Source organism: Protopterus annectens, chromosome 14.part0, assembly GCF_019279795.1.
Source record: "Protopterus annectens isolate FY-2018-M chromosome 14.part0, PAN1.0, whole genome shotgun sequence".
Lineage (NCBI taxonomy): Eukaryota > Metazoa > Chordata > Ceratodontiformes > Protopteridae > Protopterus > Protopterus annectens.
Genome location: NC_056748.1, coordinates 927,962,668 through 927,983,124, shown reverse-complemented (window position 1 = coordinate 927,983,124; position 20,457 = coordinate 927,962,668).

Genomic DNA, 20,457 nt, shown 5'->3' with positions numbered 1-20,457 from the left:
TGTATGGTTTTCTCTAGGATTTTAGACAGAGGGGAAAGGATGCCAATAGGCCTGAAATTGGTGGTGTCTGTATTACCACCTTTTTGGAGGGGGATGATGTAGGCATGGCACCAGATGGAAGGGACATATGATTCTTGCAATAATCTATTTATAAGTATGGAGATAGGGTAGGTGATGCTGTCTGTGGAAAGTTTAAGGAAAGTAGGAGGAAGATTGTCAGGTGCATTGTGACAGGGCTTGAGTTTGAGGAGGAGTCTTTTTATAGTGTATGTGGGAATGGGAGTAAGGCAGAATGATTTTAAAGGAAAAAGCTGATTGGGGAGAAGGTTGTGGAGGGATGGGTTGGGGTTGGAACAGGGAGAGGAAAGAGCTGGATAGTTTGACTATGCAGTCTAGGAAGAATGAGTTGAATTGGGAGGCAGTGCCTAAGTCGGAGAGGGTGGGATTAGGACAGGGGTTTACTTTACTACCAGTGTGCAGTACTGATGAGCTGGAGTCCCAGAATTTTTTTTGGGGGGGTTGTTGAGAGCAGAGACTGGAGCTTGGAGTAATTGGCTTTGCAATCTTTAATTATTAGCTTTTTTTGTGGAGTTGCAGAGTTGCTTGAATTTTAGGAGGGAGCCTGGATTTTTATTTTTTTATACTGTTTCCATTTTTTGTCCCTTTGTTGCATGGCAAGTTTAGTTTCTTTAGATAAACATGGGCAGTGATTGGTTATGATGCATTTGGTTCTTGGAGGGCCTGTTGGTTGAGGAGGGTAAGAAATGATTGGTTAAAATAGGAGACAGCATCATCTAGAGGTAGAGCTTTTAGAGGGGACTAGTCAATGCATTTAAGGCATTCTGAGAAAGTTTGGGGATTGAAGGATGCAAGGTTGTGGGTTTGAATGTAGTGGTGCTGTTTTTGTAGAGGGGATGGTAGTCAGTCAGCGAAGGCAGGTAACTGATCAATTAGGGGATCAGGTATTATTCCAGATTTGGTGATTAGATTTGGATGTGTTGTTAGGATCCAGTCAATGATGGTTCCTGTGGTACCATTTTTATTGGGTCTTGTAGGTCAATGGATTTGTTGGGAGAATTTGTATAGATTGATAGTGTGGGAACAGGCCTTAGAGGTAATAGCGGTCCAGTTTATGTTGGTACCACGAAGGATATAGGTTTCATTTTTTATGTTCGAGGAGAACCAGGATAGGATGTTCTCAAAAGTTTTGATGTTATCACCAGGGGGGATATAAAGGGCAGCAATACATATTGATTTGTGATTGTTTATTTTTAATAAACCTGTTGCTATTTCTGTGTTGGCAAAGGTTGGAATATTATTGGTGTAGGGGGTAATGGTAAGGGAGGAGGGTAGATTATAGCTACTCCACCTACCTTTTTGCAGTTTCGGTCATTGCGAATTATTTGGTAATGCGATGGAAGGATTTTGTGATCTTTTATAAAGGGTTTAAGCCATGTATAAAATCAATTCAACAATAAAAACAATTAAACATAATTGACCTCTTAAAGAGGTATACACATGTACTATTACTTCTTCAACCTGCATGCTTTCAAAACAGGTTTCAAACTAACTTTACTATTAATTCCTGGCTGTCTAAGTGCTTGCAATCTTAAAATCCATCTCAGCTCGACTTGTTCTAAATTATTGTTCATATCTTCCCCTCTACAGTTAACATGTACCAGTTGTAACACTTTAAAATTAAAATGGTGACCAGGATGCATCACTATATGTTTCGCTAAGGGATTTTTTAATTTTGTCTACGTATCTCATATAAATGCTTACTGATATGTTCTTTTAACTTCTGTGTGGTTTTGCCAACATAATAACTAGAACATAAGACACAAGTAGCTAAATAAATCAAATGTGTGCTGTTACAATCTGTATAAAACCTCGGTATGAACTTAAAGGAAGTGTTAGGACATACAAACTCATGCTGTTCACTTATTACAGAATATAAATTACACTTTTTGCATGGATATGTACCTTGATTAATGGCTACTAAGTTGGATTTCTTGTTATCTTGACATAATAACCTCACCCATTATCCTAGCTGTATGTTGGTCAGTAGTTAACAAAGACCAATGTTTCTGAATGATATTCCTTATAGCATTATTACTACTTGTAAAACTGGTCACAAAGGAATGAGGGTAAGTCTTGTTAGAGGAACTGTTCCCATAGATAGTATTGCCATCTTAGCTATTTTGTAAGGTATGATGAAAAGCATTACATTGGGCCCCCTGTATTATATGCTTTTTATACCCTCTCTCAACAAAATGTTGTTCCATTTGTTTCATCTCAGTAGCATGTGTATGACTACCTTCACATACCCTTTTAACTCTTAAAAATGGCTTTTCACAATATTGGGAAAAACATGTCAAGGGTGCATACTATCATAGCTTAGTAACCCATTATGCCAACAGAGTTTCCTATATAAAATAGTGGATATAGCACCTCTTTCTTCTCTACAGAGGGTTATAGCCAAAAAATCAATACGTTGATGCGAACTGCTAATGGTGAATTTCATGAAATTAGTTGTAGATTCTATTGTAGTAATAAATTGAATTAAGGAATTTTCATCACCATCCCAGAACATACAGACATTATCGATAAAACGTCGGTATAATTCGACATTATAACTATCAGGATGTTGAAACAAATATTTAGATTTCCAGAAATGTATAACGAGATTTGCATAAGAATTTGCACATGGGGTACCCATAGCGACATCCCATTTTTGCAGATATATTTGTTGTTCAAACATTACCACATTATTATTCAAAATAAAATCCAAAAATGTGCATACAATATCTATATCTAGTCCAGTAAATGTCTCTATAGTAAGCAAAATCTCCATAATGGCTTCAATACCATATTCATTAGGTATGCAAGTAAACAAATCCTTAACATCTATGGTCACCATTAAAAAACTACTAGTGTCAGTTTCATGAACAAATGCCTTTAAATAATGTAAAAAGTGCATTGTGTCCTTTAATATATTAGTAATCTGAGGTAAAACTTCTTTGAGCTGATTTTCAATGTATATTGAAAGTGGTTCAGTCGTCCAACCACCCCCAGAGACAATAGGTCTGGGGGGGGGGTGGATTCACAGACTTACGTATCTTCGGTAAGCCCTTAATTACTGGTATAATTGGATAAATAACCTTAAAAAAATCATACATACTTTCAGTAATGTATCTTCCTGCTAGTAATTCATATAAATAATCATGAATCCTATTACTAATTGATGCAATAATACTCCTGTCTATTAGCAAATATGTATCAGTGTCACTAAGGAGTTCTTTCATGGCTCTAACATAATCTTTCATGTTTAACAAGACAACCCCCCCCTTTTTGTTATTAAAATCGTTCCTGCAGTCGTGGTTATCCAGCTGGTTCTTTCTTTGTTTGGCATTTTCACTTCCAGCTTGGATTTTTGGTACACGCTGGTAATTATTTGTTACACAATTACTTTTTTTGATGAAGGGGATGGCAACTATTAAAATGTAATAAAGAGTTGGGATAGGTCGGCTTCCTATACAAGGCTGATTCAAATTGTTTAGCTTTCCTATCTTTATTTAAGCATATACCAAGGTAATTAACCCACTTCGTTTGGGCCTCCATATTATACTCCAAAAACTAGTAGAGGTGTTAAAAACTGAAAAGAAAATTCTGAAGTTTCTCACTGCTGTTAGTCCAATAAATAATTATATCATCTAAAAATCTCCCATATAGGTTCATAGGTTCATAGGTAGGTACTAGGCTATTGGCCCTAGGGCCTATATAAGCCTAGCCAAAAAGATACCCTGGCTTTCGCCACCCAAGAAAATGATTTTACTGTGCCCTGTCGAGCAGAGCCACAGAGGTGATCCCTGGGGGTGAATTTCCTATTTCCCATCCAATCATCAAGCTTTTTCTTGAAGAGTCCTAATGAGGATCTTTGTTTGATATAGCTAGGTAGTTTGTTCCAAAGTGTGGGAAGTCCCTGGGACAGGAATCTATCCCTCCAGCATGTTCTGTTTATTGTGGTGACAAAGTTTAGGTCCCTAGAGCTTGTAGCTCAGAGGGACTGGGGTTTCTTTAAGTGGAGCATGTCCAACAGCTCTGAGTTTGACATAGCTTTGTATGTTAGACAGAGATCACCTCTGAGTAGCCGATATGTGACGGAGTAAAGCTGGAGTTTTTTGAGACGGTCTGCATAGGGCATCTGTTTGAGTCTGGTAATCCTCTTTGTGAGGTATTTCTGCAACCTTTCCAGTTGTTGTAGATGTCTTGTGAGGTACATCTCAAAAGGGGCATTGTACTCTATAATGGGTCTAATGAGTGATGAGTAGAGGGGAACAATGACCTCTTTTTTCATGGATGAGAAACCTTTTGTGATGAGGTGCGCCACATAGAAGGATTTCCTGACTACTGTGGTGATGTGATTATCAAAAGAAATACTACTGTCCACCTGTGTCCCAAGGTCTCTTATCACACTTTCGGTGTTAAGTAGACTACCACCTATGTGGTAGCTCATGGGTACAGAGGTTTTACCAAAGGGGATGACAATGCACTTTTTGGCATTGAGCTTGAGGCCATGGCTTTGACACCAGGCATCTGTCTCAGTGAGGCCATTTTGTAGGATGTCCACATCATTAGGAATTTCAATTATGGCTCCTAGTTTGCAGTCATCTGCAAACTTCATTAGCCAAAGACCTTCTGTGTTAGCTTGTACTTCAGAAAATTAGATACCAAACAGGAGAGGACCCAGGACTGAACTTTATGGTACTCCACGTGTCACTGGTCTGAAGTCAGATTTGGAGTCTGCTACTTTCACAGTGTGGGTTCTGTCAGTGAGCCAGTTGGCAACCCATCTTGTGACATAGGGATTTATACCTAGTTTATTGAGTTTATATATAATTCCAGAGTGGGGGATGGTGTCAAAAACCTTGGCAAGATCTAGATAGGCTGTGTGAACCACCTTACCCTCATCTACAGCTTTGGTGACTGCTTCAAAGAAGTCAGTCAGGTTTAGGAGACATGATCTGCCTTTTATAAACCCAAACTGGGTGGGGTCCAGAGTTTGGAGATTACCAATGTTTTTGTTTATAAGTTCCATGATGATACATTCCATGGCTTTGCAGACCAGGCTCATTAGTCTAATTGGGTGGTAGTTCTCGAGGTCTGTGGTGGCTCCCCCTTTGTGGAGTGGGATAACCGTTGCTGTGCACCATTCAGTGGGCACAAAGCCTGAAGTGAGGCTATGACTGAACATGGTGCTTAGGTGGGGTGTCAGTTCATTCTGTAGTTCATGTAGAACGCAGCCTGGGATGTTGTCAGGTCCCATGGATGCTGTGTTCTTGGCTTTGAAGAGTGTGTTTTTTACCTGTGCAGCCGTGATTACAGGATCTTTGCATTCTTCTGGTATAGAGATGGGCCTTTTAGGGGGTGATGCTACTCAGGGCTAGGGTCATACCTGCCTGGGCTATAAGATCGGAGAGCTCTTCCATGTCTCTTTTCATGTAGTCTAGGGAGGTACATCTCTGGTCATTCACACCAACATGGACAATGACAGATTCATATTTGTACTTGTTGTGGAGTTACCTGAGTGCATCTGTTATGTGGCAGATCCTGGCAACCGACAGGCAGCTGACAGTAATTTTCTCCTTGTTTAGCCTGGTGAATGGAACATCAGTATGCCTGACTGTAGAGAAACCTATGTCTAGAGTGTTGGGTATGTTGTTATGCCTTATGGGCTGTGGTTGAGTGGCACACCGAGTTTGTGGGCTATGAGTCTTTTGGGTTGTGTTGGGGGTTGGAGGTTGCATGTGTTTCTGCTTTGGAGGTCTCTGCTGCTTGAGCAAATTTTTATTGAGAGCCTCCATGAATGTAGGTGTGTGTTTTGTGTTGCTATGTGTGTGTTTTGGTGGTGTAGGTTTTGAGGGACTATGTGGTGAGTGTGGTGTGGTACAAGTGTTTACCTTCTCCACTTGACTGTCTAGTCCAGTCTTGGGTGAAGAGAGCGTTGCTTTCAGTTTGGCTATATAAGTGCATCTCTCACAAGTTGTAGTGTTGGGTGGTAGGAGGAGAGGGTTGTCTGTGTACATGAGGCAATTGCTGCATTGCCCCAATATGCCCAGATTCATCAGGTAGACAGGAGAAAACATCAAGAGCTGACCCTTAGACATGCCTGGATAGATACTTATTTATTAAGTACTAAAAACTGTTTTCCTCTAGACAAGTGAGGAACGTTGAGCACTGTAGTAATTTGTAGCTTATTTAATGCTTATAATGAGTTTTGAACAAGTGCTGAACTCAAAGAAACAGATTTGAGTGCTAAAAGTAAAAAACTTTCTAGTTCTAAGGGAAAATTTTAAGAGCAGACTTTATGGCACCAGGAATAGTTTAACTCTAGCTAAGCAGCGATGCATAAAGTGTATTTTTTTAATATAACAGTAGCAAATGAGCAAACTGATTTAAACAAATTAACCAATAAAAAGCTAAAAACTGAGCCCAGTTCCAGCAGTCTTCGATCAGACAAGTTCTAACTGCATACTCCTGCCACTAGGGTGCAGAAGAACCTTCTCCAAAAAAAGATGGTCTGGGTTAGTGCTCAAGTTATACAAACAAAGCTAGATTCAGCAGGTCTGAATTTAGTCTATGCTACAGCAAACAAGGCATACCAATTTCAGAAAGAAACAGTTCAAATAAGCAGGCACAATAAGCCTTTAACCAGAAACTCCTAGCTCAGAAGGGGAGAATCTACCCTCTCCTCCCACAAGAGTGCAGACCACACCTGCTTAATGTAAAATAACTGGCCCACAGCCCAAGTGCTTAAACCAGAACTAATACACTCTTAGAATAACAGGCACTAAGCCTTCAATCACCAACTCCCAACTTAGTAGGATTTAAGCTACCTGTCCTGCCACAACAGTGCAGACCACAAACCTTCTTAATGTAAAACAACCGGTCTGAAGCCCAAGTGCTTCAACCAAAGGCTTAGAAGAACAGTTACAATTTAATTAGGCTATTAACAAGCAATAATAAATGCAGCAGAATAAATGCAATAAAGTAGGAAGAAACACAAATACAGTAAAAGCAGATGAATAAAGTGGAATTTTTTATATAACAATAGAAAATGAGCAAACTGATTTAAACAAATTACCCAATTAACCAGTAAAAAAGCTCAAAACTGTGCCCTGTTCCAGCAGTCTTCAATCAGACAAGTTCTAACTGCACACTCCTGCCACTAGGGTGCAGGGGAACCTTCTCCAAAAAAGATGGCCTGGATTGGTGCTCAAGTTATACAAACAAAGCTAGATTCAGCATGCCTAAATCTAGTCTATGCTCCAGCAAACAAGGTGCACCAATTTCAGAAAGAAACAGTTCAAATAAGCTGGCACAGTAATCCTTTAACCAGAAATTCCCAACTCAGAAGGGCAGAATCTAACCTCTCCTCCCACAAGAGTGCAGACCACAAACCTTCTTAATGTAAAATAACTGGCCTGAAGCCCAAGTGCTTAAACCAGAACTAATACACTTTTAGAATAACAGACATTGAGCCTTCAATCAGCAATTCCCAGTTTAGAAGGATGTAATGACCAACACCCAGAGAATTCAGAGGTATAAACCACAATCTTCTCCCAACAGGCCAACACGATATTGACAAAAATGGGGGCAGAGGATGTAATGACCAACACCCAGAGAATTCAGAAGTGAAAACCACAGTCTTCTCCCAATAGGCCAACACAATATTGCCAAAAATGGGGGCACAGGATGTCCTCATTGCCACTCCACTTTTTGTTTAAACAATTAGTTTTCAAACAAAATGAAGCTGTCTTACAAAATGACTTCCATAAGGGATCTAACAGTTAAAATTGTATGTTCTAAGTCAGAATACTCACATAAAAACATATAAAACCACTCTAACCCCACTTCATGTGGGATCACCAAGAAAATATCCTTAATATCAATGGTAACAAACTACAGTTCATCACCAAATAAACCATCAGACAGTTTAGAAAGGAAATCCCAAGAATCTTTAAGCAAAAAAGAATGCTTGTCTAACACTCCCTTGACATGAAAATCAATAAACTTAGCCAAAGGGAACATATTTGAAGCTTTTGCATCCACAATAGGATGAAGAGGAGGATTATCCAAGCTCTTATGGATTTTTTGGGATCCCAAAAATGGTGGGGGTCCTGGGGTGTGATTCCTTGAGATACCTAAGTTCAGCCTCATCATCTGTCCATTAACCAGGAGGTCTTCTAATAACATAGCCTCTCTTCTGTATGCTATGTTCATTATCTTAATGGACACTTCCTCATAGGTATCAGAATATAACAGTGTTAACATTTTATTAACATAATCATTTGTATTCATTTCCACCAGGCCCCCACCCTTGTCTGGTTTCATAATTCTAATTTGTCTATTCCCTGTAATCCCCTTAAGTAATTTCCTTTCATCATCAAAATTTAGATTAAAAGTATGAACCATGGGAGGGAAAGTACCCTTCTGATGTTGTATTCACACATTTTTTTCAACTAGTTGAACAAACTGGATGTAAAGGTGGATTAAAAGTACTCAATCTTTTACATGTATTGTACAAATGAAAAACACTGTGGTCCTATTGAAAAAGAAAATCAAAGTTCAATTTCCTAACATACAGTTTCAAATTAAGTAGAGTCCCTTGTTAAGGGCAACACATTTGTAGTTTGTGCCACTGAATAAAGGGAGCATCTCAGTTCAACTGTGAGTTGCATAAAGGTGGACATTGTCTCTTGTTTTTGTGCAAACACCCAACATCAATTCAGAATATTTAGACATCTTGTAGGTTGTGGGAGTGGTGCTTCATAGGATACTATCTACTGACCGTGTAGCCCCGTGCATGAATGTGATGTCTGATAGGCCACAACCTACAGCCTCAGTGATTCTGCTCATGAGTAGGGTACTAGAAAGGTTACTACCTTCTGTCACTATAGTTCACACACTCAAGGAGAAAATTAAAGCATTACCTGAACGAACAAGATTGAAAGTAATAACTTGCCTAATCTAAAACCAAATGGTGAATTATTATTAAAATCTCATGCTAGTCATAAAATGTCAATAAAGTATAACATATTCAAAAGATAACTACTTTTGAGTAGACATGGTACCCAAGTACCTTGGACCGAAGGCCAACTAATGTCATCTTATCAGACCTAAGACCATATGTTCTGACCAGTCAGGTTAAGACAGATACCAGTCTGTCAAATAATCATCATTCGGTGGGAATTTGGTCAGAAGACGTAGATGGTGGCTAGCATGTGTGGTAATAATAATAATATGCGGATGTTTAGCATATGTTTCTCTGCAGGATGAGATTCGACTCCTCAGTCGAGAAGAGCTGCTCGTGTATATCAGATTACATTAGGAATGTGGAGCTCACGCATATACTATTCAAGACCTGTACAGCAGAGGAGAGGACGTGTCAATGAGTTATGTCTGAAAGGTTATCAGTGCTTGTTATAGTAGCAACCATGGAACCAGTGATGAACATCCACAGCTGAGTTAAAGAAAGAAGCCTTTCATGAAGGTAGCTGGGACAGGGTTCTCCAGATATGACTGCTAGGTATTGACTGGCCTCAGAGGAAGCAACTTTTAGTGGAACAAGAGTGAAGTTGCAGGTGTGGGAGGAATTTAGCATGTTCATGACAACAACTTTCATATCGCTTAAGAACATTTCTGACAAACCATCCAGTGACTCAGGGTAGAAAAGAGACATTGATCAGGCTGTTGTCAACAAGGCTAAAGAAATGTTGATCTTAGCTAAGGATACTATTAGGAGGCAGAATGAAAACTTTAATTAAGTCATATTGCAAATGTCCTCCTTTGAGTATTCCTAGTCCAAAGTACCTGATGGGACTGGTTACTTTTATATGATCTAAGAGCATTGCAGCAGTTAAACAGATGTGCAAGAATAAAGCTTAAGGAGTGGATGAGAACCAACTAGAAATGCTGAAGGTACTGAACATGGAATAGGTTACAATAATAAATATTCTGTTCAGTGTCATGTAAAAATGGGGGGTAGTGGAAAACAGTGTTAGAGTGACTAGTTCCAGGAAGTCTGGGGTCACATGATGTGTCATTACATACCACTCTATTTTTGCCTCTTCTGCTTACTTCTTTAAATCAGAGAGCGTTTAAGACATAGAGACTAACCTTTTTAGCAATTCTTACACCTACTCCCCTTAAAATATTTGACATTTATAGGTCTGCAATAGCACTCCATTATCAAAGACTTTTTATGGTTATTCAAACCCAGAAAGACTCACTAGCTAGACTGCTACCACAAAACAATGTGATGAACTGGTTCTGAATGTCATAGACACAAATTCCTTTGACTTTTATTGCCTTGACTCTGCCAAACTGAGATTTAATCTTAATATCTCTTGACATCAACACAAACATACAGCTTAGCACAGTGCTTCTCTGAGTTCATTAAACAGTACTGTGAACCTCTTTTACAGCTAGATGTTGTCATCCTATGTAATAGATTATCTACAGCTTCTGCTGTCAAATTTAATGTCACCTAAGATTTAAGACCTACATGTTTGCAGATGCCTCATTTAATTTACCAACCTCCTTTTCATATGAAACATTTTCTGGATTCATGTCAATATCACAACAATAATTCTGTAAAACACAAGAAAAAAACAAAGTGTTTTACCAAAATCACTTTCAGCTAGTATTGAAAAAAAAAAATCGTTTTTTTTTTTTTTTTTTTTTTTTAGGGCAGTTAAGCATTCACAGTAACTGCCATCAACAAACTATCTGACACGTCCCAGTCTCCACTACATACGATGTTCTTTTCAAACAGTTGCAGACTTTAAGCAAGACGTACAGATTAATGCCCAGGGGTCCAGGAAAGTAAATAATGTGGGAAGAAATAGCCAGGGAATTGTTATGGCTAGGGCTGATAGCCTAGTACCAACCTATGAACCTATGAACCTATGAACAAACTGATCATCTTGAAAATACTGTTTGATAATTCAATAAAGTAAGAAACTTGCTATAAAAGTAAATCAAAATTAATTGTGACAGCAACCTGATATGGGATTAAATGCAGCACAGTTCAAATGGCTAAGTGTTACTTTCAAAATGACTTAACAATAACATAGCTGGATTGAATAAACTACTCTGCAGACAATGTTGAATGAAAAACCTGCCATTGTCATAAAATTTATAAAGCTTTGGCATTCCTGAAATGTGGGATAATGCTGCAGTTTTCTTCTAAAATGTAAGCCTCATGACACTTATTGTGGGCAATCATACTCAAGGAATTCTAGCCCTTCTTTACTAATGCAGACTGCAGAAACAGCTTACATCCCTCTCAGATATCAATATATGTGAAGCATTTTTATAAATGCATAAATTCACTTTGGAGTAAGTATATTTAAGTTTGGTGGGGGTGGGGTTCTTGGGTCTATATTATAACAACGAACAATCAAATGATCGAACGTTGTTATATCGAACTCTAAAGTTCGAATTCACAAGACATCGAACAACCAGAACAGAGACTTTAAAGACATTAAAACATTGCATAAAGAGGGGGGGGGTTCCCCCCACACACGCCCTACTTAAACATACCAACTCCAAGATTGCTCTACAGTGCCGAAAATGGCAAAGTGATGCAAGCGGCCAAGCAACTTCTTTTCCAGGGAAAGAATTTGCTTATATGCCCCTTCGTCATTTTGCCTTTTCGACATTTCAAGTTCGACCAAGACGCATTCAACAAAATGCATCTTCTGTCATCTGGTAGGAACCCGGGTTCTTCACATGAGAGTTACCATACCTGAAAAATAAAAAAGATTTGCTGAAAGTGATTTAGGTGAAACAGCTTCATTTTTTTTTCATTTGGAAGAATTGTTCTTGTGGTATCGACATGAATTTGGGAAGATATGGGTCATATGACAAAGGAAGATGATTGTGAATTGGTTTTTATAAGTCTATGCTCTAAATGTGAAGTTGTTTTTTATATTGGTATGACCACATGTTCCTAGAATGTTCCAAAAGAATTAAAGAACACGTATATGTTGTTAAACAAAATAATGATAATAATGGTTTGTACAAGACCTTAAATGTGGTAACTTTAAAAATAAACTAGAAATGAGGGAAACTAGTTGGCAGATTAGACTGGAGGCTGACAGGTTTCTGGGTTTGAATGACAGTATAAATATTAAATGTTAAAAAAAATAGAAGACAGATGAAACAATCAGTGGATATATTAGCTGGATGCTTTTTTTATAAATAATCGTGTTTCCATTTTTTATTTTCACTTTTTATATTCTTGGACTTTACACATTTTATTGTTGTTTCTTTAACATTTGGAATGCAGTTACATCATGTGTGGAATGCAATTACATCATGTGATTGTTGTTTAAACTATTTAATTGATTATAATAATTGAATTCAGTATTCTGATGAAGTCCTGGTGTTTTTACAGATGAAAGCACTTACACTATTCTTGTTTTATTTTGTCTTCAGTATCATGCCTTTCTTGGATGTTTTTGTGTTTTATTTTATTTATTTATTTATTTATTTGAATTTTAAGTTTAATTTATTCTTTCTTCTCAGATTATGTCATTTAAATTCTAACCACTTTAAACAGTTTAATAACCAATATATTTACTCAATTTTCTCAAAAAATGCTTCTTCTTATTAGGCTTTATAGATGTAAATAAAATGTTTAGGATCTACAGATGTAATTAAAATATTAAGTCACAAGAATTTTCATTGCATTTTTTTCTCATTTATAAGTATAGGTCAAATCTTTACAAAAATGTTAGTTACATTTCTTTGGTGGCGGATTCTGCAAGAATCACATGGTTGTCAACAATACTCTCTTCAGTTAATTATTGATTAATTCCTCCAAGGCCTTTAAACTTTTGATCATGCAGGTATTTTTGAATTTTTTTTTCTCATTAAAACTCATTTTTTTTGTTTCTATATTACCTAAACATGTTTTATATCATTCTGAAGCTTCTGAATAGTGGATTAGTATGAAGGGTAGAGGTACAAATCACATTTAAAACATAATTATACATTAGGAGTTTTCCCCATGGATACAGAATAAGATTAACATGCACTTACTTGCCCATGATAAAGATCTTGGATGCCTGGATTAGGTATAATAATTTAACATTGAAACATGTGAACCTGCAGTGCGCTACTGATCATAAAATGATCCAAATGAAAACTAATGAATGGACAGTCAATTCAGTTTTATTTAGGTGGCTGTCAACCAGGAACCATTGCAAACAATGTTTAAAACAATTAAAACAATAAAAGTAAAAATACAATATCAACAAATGACAACATTTAACTTAGTTATAGAAGACATTGGATAAAAGACCATGAAAAATTACAACCCAATACCATGTGATGCAAACATATATCGAACAAAGTTAAATAAATGTATTCTAGGGACCCCTTGAAACTTGAAAGAGTATTAACATCATTCAGTCATTGTTGGAGGTGAATCTAAAGATGGCAGAACAGATAGCTAAAGACCCACGCTCCTGAGTACCGTTAGTCAACTCATTGAACGAGCACTTTAATGTTCATGAACCAGTGTTTAAAAATACAAGAAATACCCTTCCCTGTAAGTTACAAAGATTAGATTTGTTCTAATCACTGACACATATTTCCTGGTCATGCTGGTGTAGGAGACAGGGCATCATTGCTGGTACTTTAACACTGGTACTTTAACACCCCTGTTATGGCTGCCTCCTCCACTCAGTTTTTAAGTTTGTCCAAGGCATAGCTTAGTCAGTTAACACCAAATAATGTGACACAGACCACTGACATTTTACTCTCCTACTGTCACAAATATGGTAAGGCCTCAGAAAAGTAAAAGAAAACTATACTTGTTATGGTAAATTATTAATATTTTCAATAACATGCTGTGGATTAAAGTGTAAAAGTCGTACCACTTGAGAATATATCTGCAAAGTTCAGCTAGCAAGGAATACATGTGACTTCTCCCTTAAATCTAATAACCCAATTTTCTTTGCAAAATCAATATAAAAGTAATGAAATGAGAGCTCCAAATTAAAAATGTCTTCTAAATTGCTTTACATGTGCCACTATTAATACATTTGTTAAACACAGGTATAGACATGTTCTTCATATGACTTCATACTGCATTACCCTATCTCAAGGATTACTTGCATAAAATTAGACCCTCATAGTAACAGCCTGCATATCATTGCTAGAGCCTTCCTGTGTCCTGACAGAGTGCTCTTCAAACTATCTGGAGCTATACAGAGCTAAGTATATTTTTCTGATACTTCAGAGTTGTGTACTGTTAATTGTTGCTTGACTAATTTTATATCATTGCTGGCTGACTTCAGAGTTGTGCACTGTTATTTTTGCTTCACTGTACAGTTTTTCAGATCTCTGCTGAAGGTGTTGTTTTTCCCCTACCCACCCTCACTATTCCTGTCTTGTTGTTTAAATTTGGAGGCGTTTGCAGTTGCCTGCCCCCACTGTAGATTTCATCTGGGACACTCCCCCAGTCCCATATCTTTACCTCATTCTACCTAATAGACTCCTTCTGCACTTGTTTTTAGTCATTTTTAATTTAATTGCATTTTTTAAACTGTTTGGTCTAACATTGCTATATACTCAAGTGTGCTAGCTTGCACTGCATTTGAATTTTTAACTGCTGTTTTAGCTACTTTTCTGTATAAAAAAGAATCTACTCATGTTTCCTACCTTTCCTGTAACTAGTGTAGTCCACATTCAGATTTGCTGTATCCAGGACTGTATGTAAGCTTCTGAGCCCCCCAGGCTTTCTATATTGGAGGGAAGCCTTCTAGCTTATCAGTGGGAGTGGTAAGCACTAGGTAACCTATTTACCACATAAGGAGTGGTTCTGGCCCAGAAATTGTAGTTACTGGCCATTTGGGCAGTTTTTCCATCTCTCTCTCAACTTTCTGATTTAAAAGCCCGCATTTGCACTTGTTTTCCCCCTTTTCCTGTAACTAGTTTAGTCCAGATAAAGATTCTTAGTTTTAGCACTTGAATTTGTTTATTCATGATCAGCACTTGTTCAGAACTTGTTGTAAGCACTAAATAACCTACTAATTACTACAGCACTCAACCTTCCTCATTACCTAGAGGAAAACAGTTTTGGTACTTACTTTCATCACTTGCTTGGAGAAAAACAGCTCTTGTACTCACTTTCCTCACTTATCTAGAGGAAAATAGTTTTTTATTCAGGCATGTCCAAGGGTCAGCTCCCACTGTTCTCTCCTGTCTATCTGATGAATCTGGGCATTTTGGGGCAATGTAGAAATTGCCTCATGTACACAGACAACCCTCTCCTCCTACCACCCAGCACTACAACCTGTGAGAGATGCACTTATCTAGCCAAACTGGAGGTAAAGCTCTCTCCAACCAAGACTGAACTTGACATTCAAGAGGAGAAGGTAAACACTTGCACCACACCACACTCATCACATAGTCTCACTAAATCTACACCACCAAAATCCACACATAGAAACACAAACACATTCACAGAGGCTCTCAATAATAATCTTCTCAAGCAACAGAGACCTCCAAAGCAGAAATGCAAGCAATCTCCGCCCCCCCCCCAACAAAACCCAAATGACACATAGCCCACAGATTCAGTGTGCCACTCAACCACAGCCAATAAGCAAAACAATGTACGCAACACACTAGCCATAGATGACTCTATAGTCAGGCACACTGATGTCCCACTCATCAGGATAAACAAGGAGAAGGTTACTGTCAGCTGCTCGTCAGGTGCCAGGATCCGCCATATAACCCACGTACTCAGGTCATTCCACAACAAGTACAAATATGACTGTCATTGTCCATGTTGGTGTGAATGACCCGAGACGTACCTCCCTGGACTACATGAAAAGAGACATGGAAGAGCTCTCCAATCTTGTAGCCCAGGCAGGTATGACCCTAGCCCTGAGTAGCATTCTGCCATCACCCAGAATGATGCCACAAAACAAGGACAAAATGATTGACTTCAACAATTGGCTAAGCTTCTGGTGTCATTCTAAAGGGATCCAGTATCTGTCTGCCTGGGATGACATGGTCGACAGACCACAATGCTTTGCCAGAGATGGCCTGCACCTGTCACCCCTGGGATTCTGGATACTGGTTAAGGTTCTTGCCGCCCCTATAGTGCCATTTTTAGGCAAGGTTCAAATGACAAATTCACCACCGTAACAGGAACAGGAAAGCAAAAACTGAGGGTGATGCTACTCAATGCTAGAAGTCTAAATCTCAAAATACACTCACTCGAGGCACTCCTTAAAATGGAGAACATCGATATCTGTGCAGTGACTGAGACTTGGTTCAAGGCTCCAGAGAGCACCCTTGCACTACCAGGCTATAACTCATACCACACTTTTCGGCCATGTAACCTGGACCAGAACACCAAAGGCAGAGGTGTGTCCATATTCATTAAGGATATCCACACCTCCAGGTTAGTTACTCAGCATAATGCAGCCGAGGTTATCCAAGTGCAACTAACTCTGGGCAAAACTGCAATCCAAATTGTAGCTTGCTACAGATCCCCTACCATGCCCCAGGATTCCCACTCCTCTTTTCTTGACGTACTGGAAAATATTAGGGTTTAAACAAACACTCTAATAATGGGCGATTTCAACTACCCCACCATTAACTGGGAAAACTACTCATGTACCAACTCCTTCACTGAACGCTTTCTGGAATTCATAAACTCCAATGCCCTGGATCAACCTATCCAGACCCCCAACAGGGGCAACAATATCCTAGATCTAGTCATTACCAACATGAGTGACTGGTGTTCCACACCTGAAGTCAACGCCTCATTGGTCCGATTCAACCATAAGCTAATTACCCTAGATATCCACATCCTGCCCCCACCTCCCCCCACCCCCATTAAGGAAACCATGGTAAAAAAATTCTCCAAAGCCAACTTCTTGCTTCTTAAGACAGAAGTGGTGAATTTGATGACACACGTGCAGATCTACAATACAGTTATGACTACTGAATCCCACACAATTGCACTTTATAAGCACTTACACGAGTGCATGGATCGTGCTATCCCAAACTGAACCAAGACACTATCCTCCAAAAAAAGGAAGCCAATCTGGTGGTCCCCTACCATAAACAAACTGTACAACAGAAGGAAGAAACTGTTGCAAATGAGAGTAAAATACCATGAGTGGAGGAACTCCCTGGTCAGCCTCAGTAAGAAGCTGCGATCCCTGATAAAATCCTCCAAAGCTAGTTACAAAAACAAAATCACCACTGATTCTAAAGACAACCACAAAGCATTCTATAGCTATGTCAAGAATCTCAATGGCAACACTCAGATCTGCTCTGAGTTGCAGCACAATGGCACTAAATATACAGACCCAACTGATATTGCCATCATCCTGGCAGATAGGTTCAGTGCTACCTTTACCCCCCTCTCACCCACTAAAGAGCCCATCTCTATACTGGAAGAATGCAAAGTTCCTGTAATCATGGCTGCACAGGCAAAAACCACACTGTCCAAAGCCAAGAACACAGTATCCATGGGATCAGACAACATCCCAGGCTGCGTTCTACATGAAGTACAGAATGGACTGGCACCCCACCTAAGTACCATGTTCAATCATAGCCTCACCTCAGGCTTTGTGCCTGCTGAATGGCACACAGTGATAGTTGTCCCACTCTACAAGGGGGAGCCACCATGGACCCCAGGAACTACCGCCCCATTAGCCTGATGAGCCTGTTCTGCAAGGCTATGGAAAGTATCATCATGGAACTTATAAAAAAAGACATTGGTAATCTCCAAACTTTGGACCCCACCCAGTTCGGGTTTGTAAAAGGCAGATCATGTCTCCCAAACTTGATAGACTTCTTTGAAGCAGTCACCAAAGCCATAGACGAGGGTAAGATTGTTTACACAGCCTATCTAGATCTTGCCAAGGCTTTCAACACCATCCCCCACTCTAGAATTATAGATAAACTCACTAAACTAGGTATAAATCCCTATGTCACAAGATGCGTTGCCAACTGGCTCACTGACAGAACCCACACTGTGAAAGTAGCAGACTCCAAATCCGACTTCAGACCAGTGACAAGTGGAGTACCACAGGGTTCAGTCCTGGGTCCTCTACTGTTTGGTATCTACTTCTCTGAAGTACAGGCTAACACAGAAGGTCTTTGGCTAATGAAGTTCACAGATGAATGCAAACTAGGAGCCATAATCAAAACTCCTAACAATGTGGACATCCTACAAAAGATGCCTGGTGTCAAAGCCATGGCCTCAAGCTCAATGCCAAAAAGTGCATTGTCATTCCCTTTGGTAAATACTCTGTACTCATGAACTACAACATACGCGGTAGTATACTTAACACCAAAAGTGTGATAAGACACCTTGGAATACAGGTAGACAGTAGTCTCTCCTTTGATAATCACATCACCACAGTAGTCAGGAAATCCTTCTACGTGGCACACCTCATCACAAAAGATTTCTCATCCAGTAAAAAAGAGGTAATTGTTCCCCTCTACTTATCACTCATTAGACCCATTATAGAGTACAATGCCCCTTTTGGTATGTACCTCACAAGATGTCTACAACAACTGGAAAGGCTGCAGAAATACCTCACAAAGAGGATTACCAGCCTCAAACAGATGCCCTACGCAGACCGTCTCAAAAAACTCCAGCTTTACTCCATCGCATATCGCCTACTCAGAGGTGATCTCTGCCTAACATACAAAGCTATGTCAAACCCAGAGCTGTTGGACATGCTCCACTTAAAGAAATCCCAATCCCACCGAGCTACACACTCCAGGGACCTAAACCTTGTCACCACAATAAACAGAACAAGCCGGAGGGATTGATTCCTGTCCCAGAGACTTCCCATACTCTGGAATCAACTACCTATCTATATCAAACAAAGCTCCTCATTAGCACTCTTCAAGAAAAATCTTGATGATTGGATGAGAAATAGGAAATTCACCCCGGGGATCACTTCTGTGGCTCTGCTCGACAGTGGCACAGGAAAATAATTTTCTTGGGTGGCAAAAGCCAGGGTACCTTTTTGGCTGGGCTTGTATAGGCCCCAGGGCCGATAGTCTAGTACCTACCTATGAACCTATGAACCATGTCATCATCATCATCATCACCTCCCCTTTTCCTATTTTCTACATGAGACCAGCATGTCATGTCAATTTTTGCCATCTCTCGAGTTAGTGCCACTCTCCTACCTTCTTCAACTGTCATGTTTGACTGTCACAGGTCTTCCCTCACACATTCCATCCATCTCTTTGCCAGATGCCCTTGTTTCCTCTTGCTTTCTTGCTATTTGTCCCAAATCATTTTCTGCACCAGATTATCATCTGATTTTCTCTACATTATCAAATCACCATAATCTGCCTTCTTTGATCTTCTCTGCAATTCGAACTACTTTGGCTTCTTCCCTGAGTTCCTCATTTCTTCCTTTGTCCTACAGTGTACTTCCTGCCATCTGTTCCCCGCACTTAATATCACCTCTAGCTTTCCTCAGCTGTTCTGCCTTTACTGCCCAGGTTTCTGTACCATATAACAGAACTGGTTGCACCACTGTTTTGTACACCTTACTTTTCAGTTTCTTTGGCATTCTTTTGACATGAACTATCCCTGACACTCTGTGCTAGTTGGCTGCAAACTTTCTGATTGTAGCTTTGACCTCCTCATTCAGACTTCCTTTCTCTTCACCCACCCCTAACAGAGACATGAAGCTGTTAGTTTGTTCCACTATTTTCCCTTCTGTTTCAGTTCCCAGCTTTTTCTGATTTGTCCCATATGCTGCTATTACAGCTGTCTTATCTTTATTCAGTTTGATCCACTGTGTCTTCAGTTTTGCATTCCATTCCCCTATCCTTTGCTGAAGTTCTTGTTCAGAATCTGCCTGTAATGCCACATCATCTGCATGCAGCAACTTTGTGGATCTGTCCCCTCCAACCTGTTTGCTAATGTAGTTGATCACAAGTATGAATGGTAGTGGGCTCAGAGCTGAGCCTTGATGCACATCTGAACCTTGATGCATTAATGTGTAAGAGAGAGACAATTTTTACAGACATAGAAATTCAACTGTTAGTCACCTACCACACAGCAGTCCTTTCCTTCATGAAGAAAAAACAAATGGTCACATGCTGCCTTAAAACAGACATGGTCCTGGCCTGCTAAACAGGTACAAGTAATTTAGCCGAATCACTGCTTATGCAAGGAACAGACAGGACCTGGATCATTTTTAACACAATTTGAAACAATGAAAGCACATCACCTCCAGTGTTTTTCTACAGTCTCAGAGAAAGCCTCATAACTGCACACTGCTTCTAAACATAACCCTGTAATGTGACTACTAGGTTGGCAAAACAGTATTTTTAGGATTGGTGCACCACATTTATTGCTTTATCTCTAAACAACCTGTGAGAAAC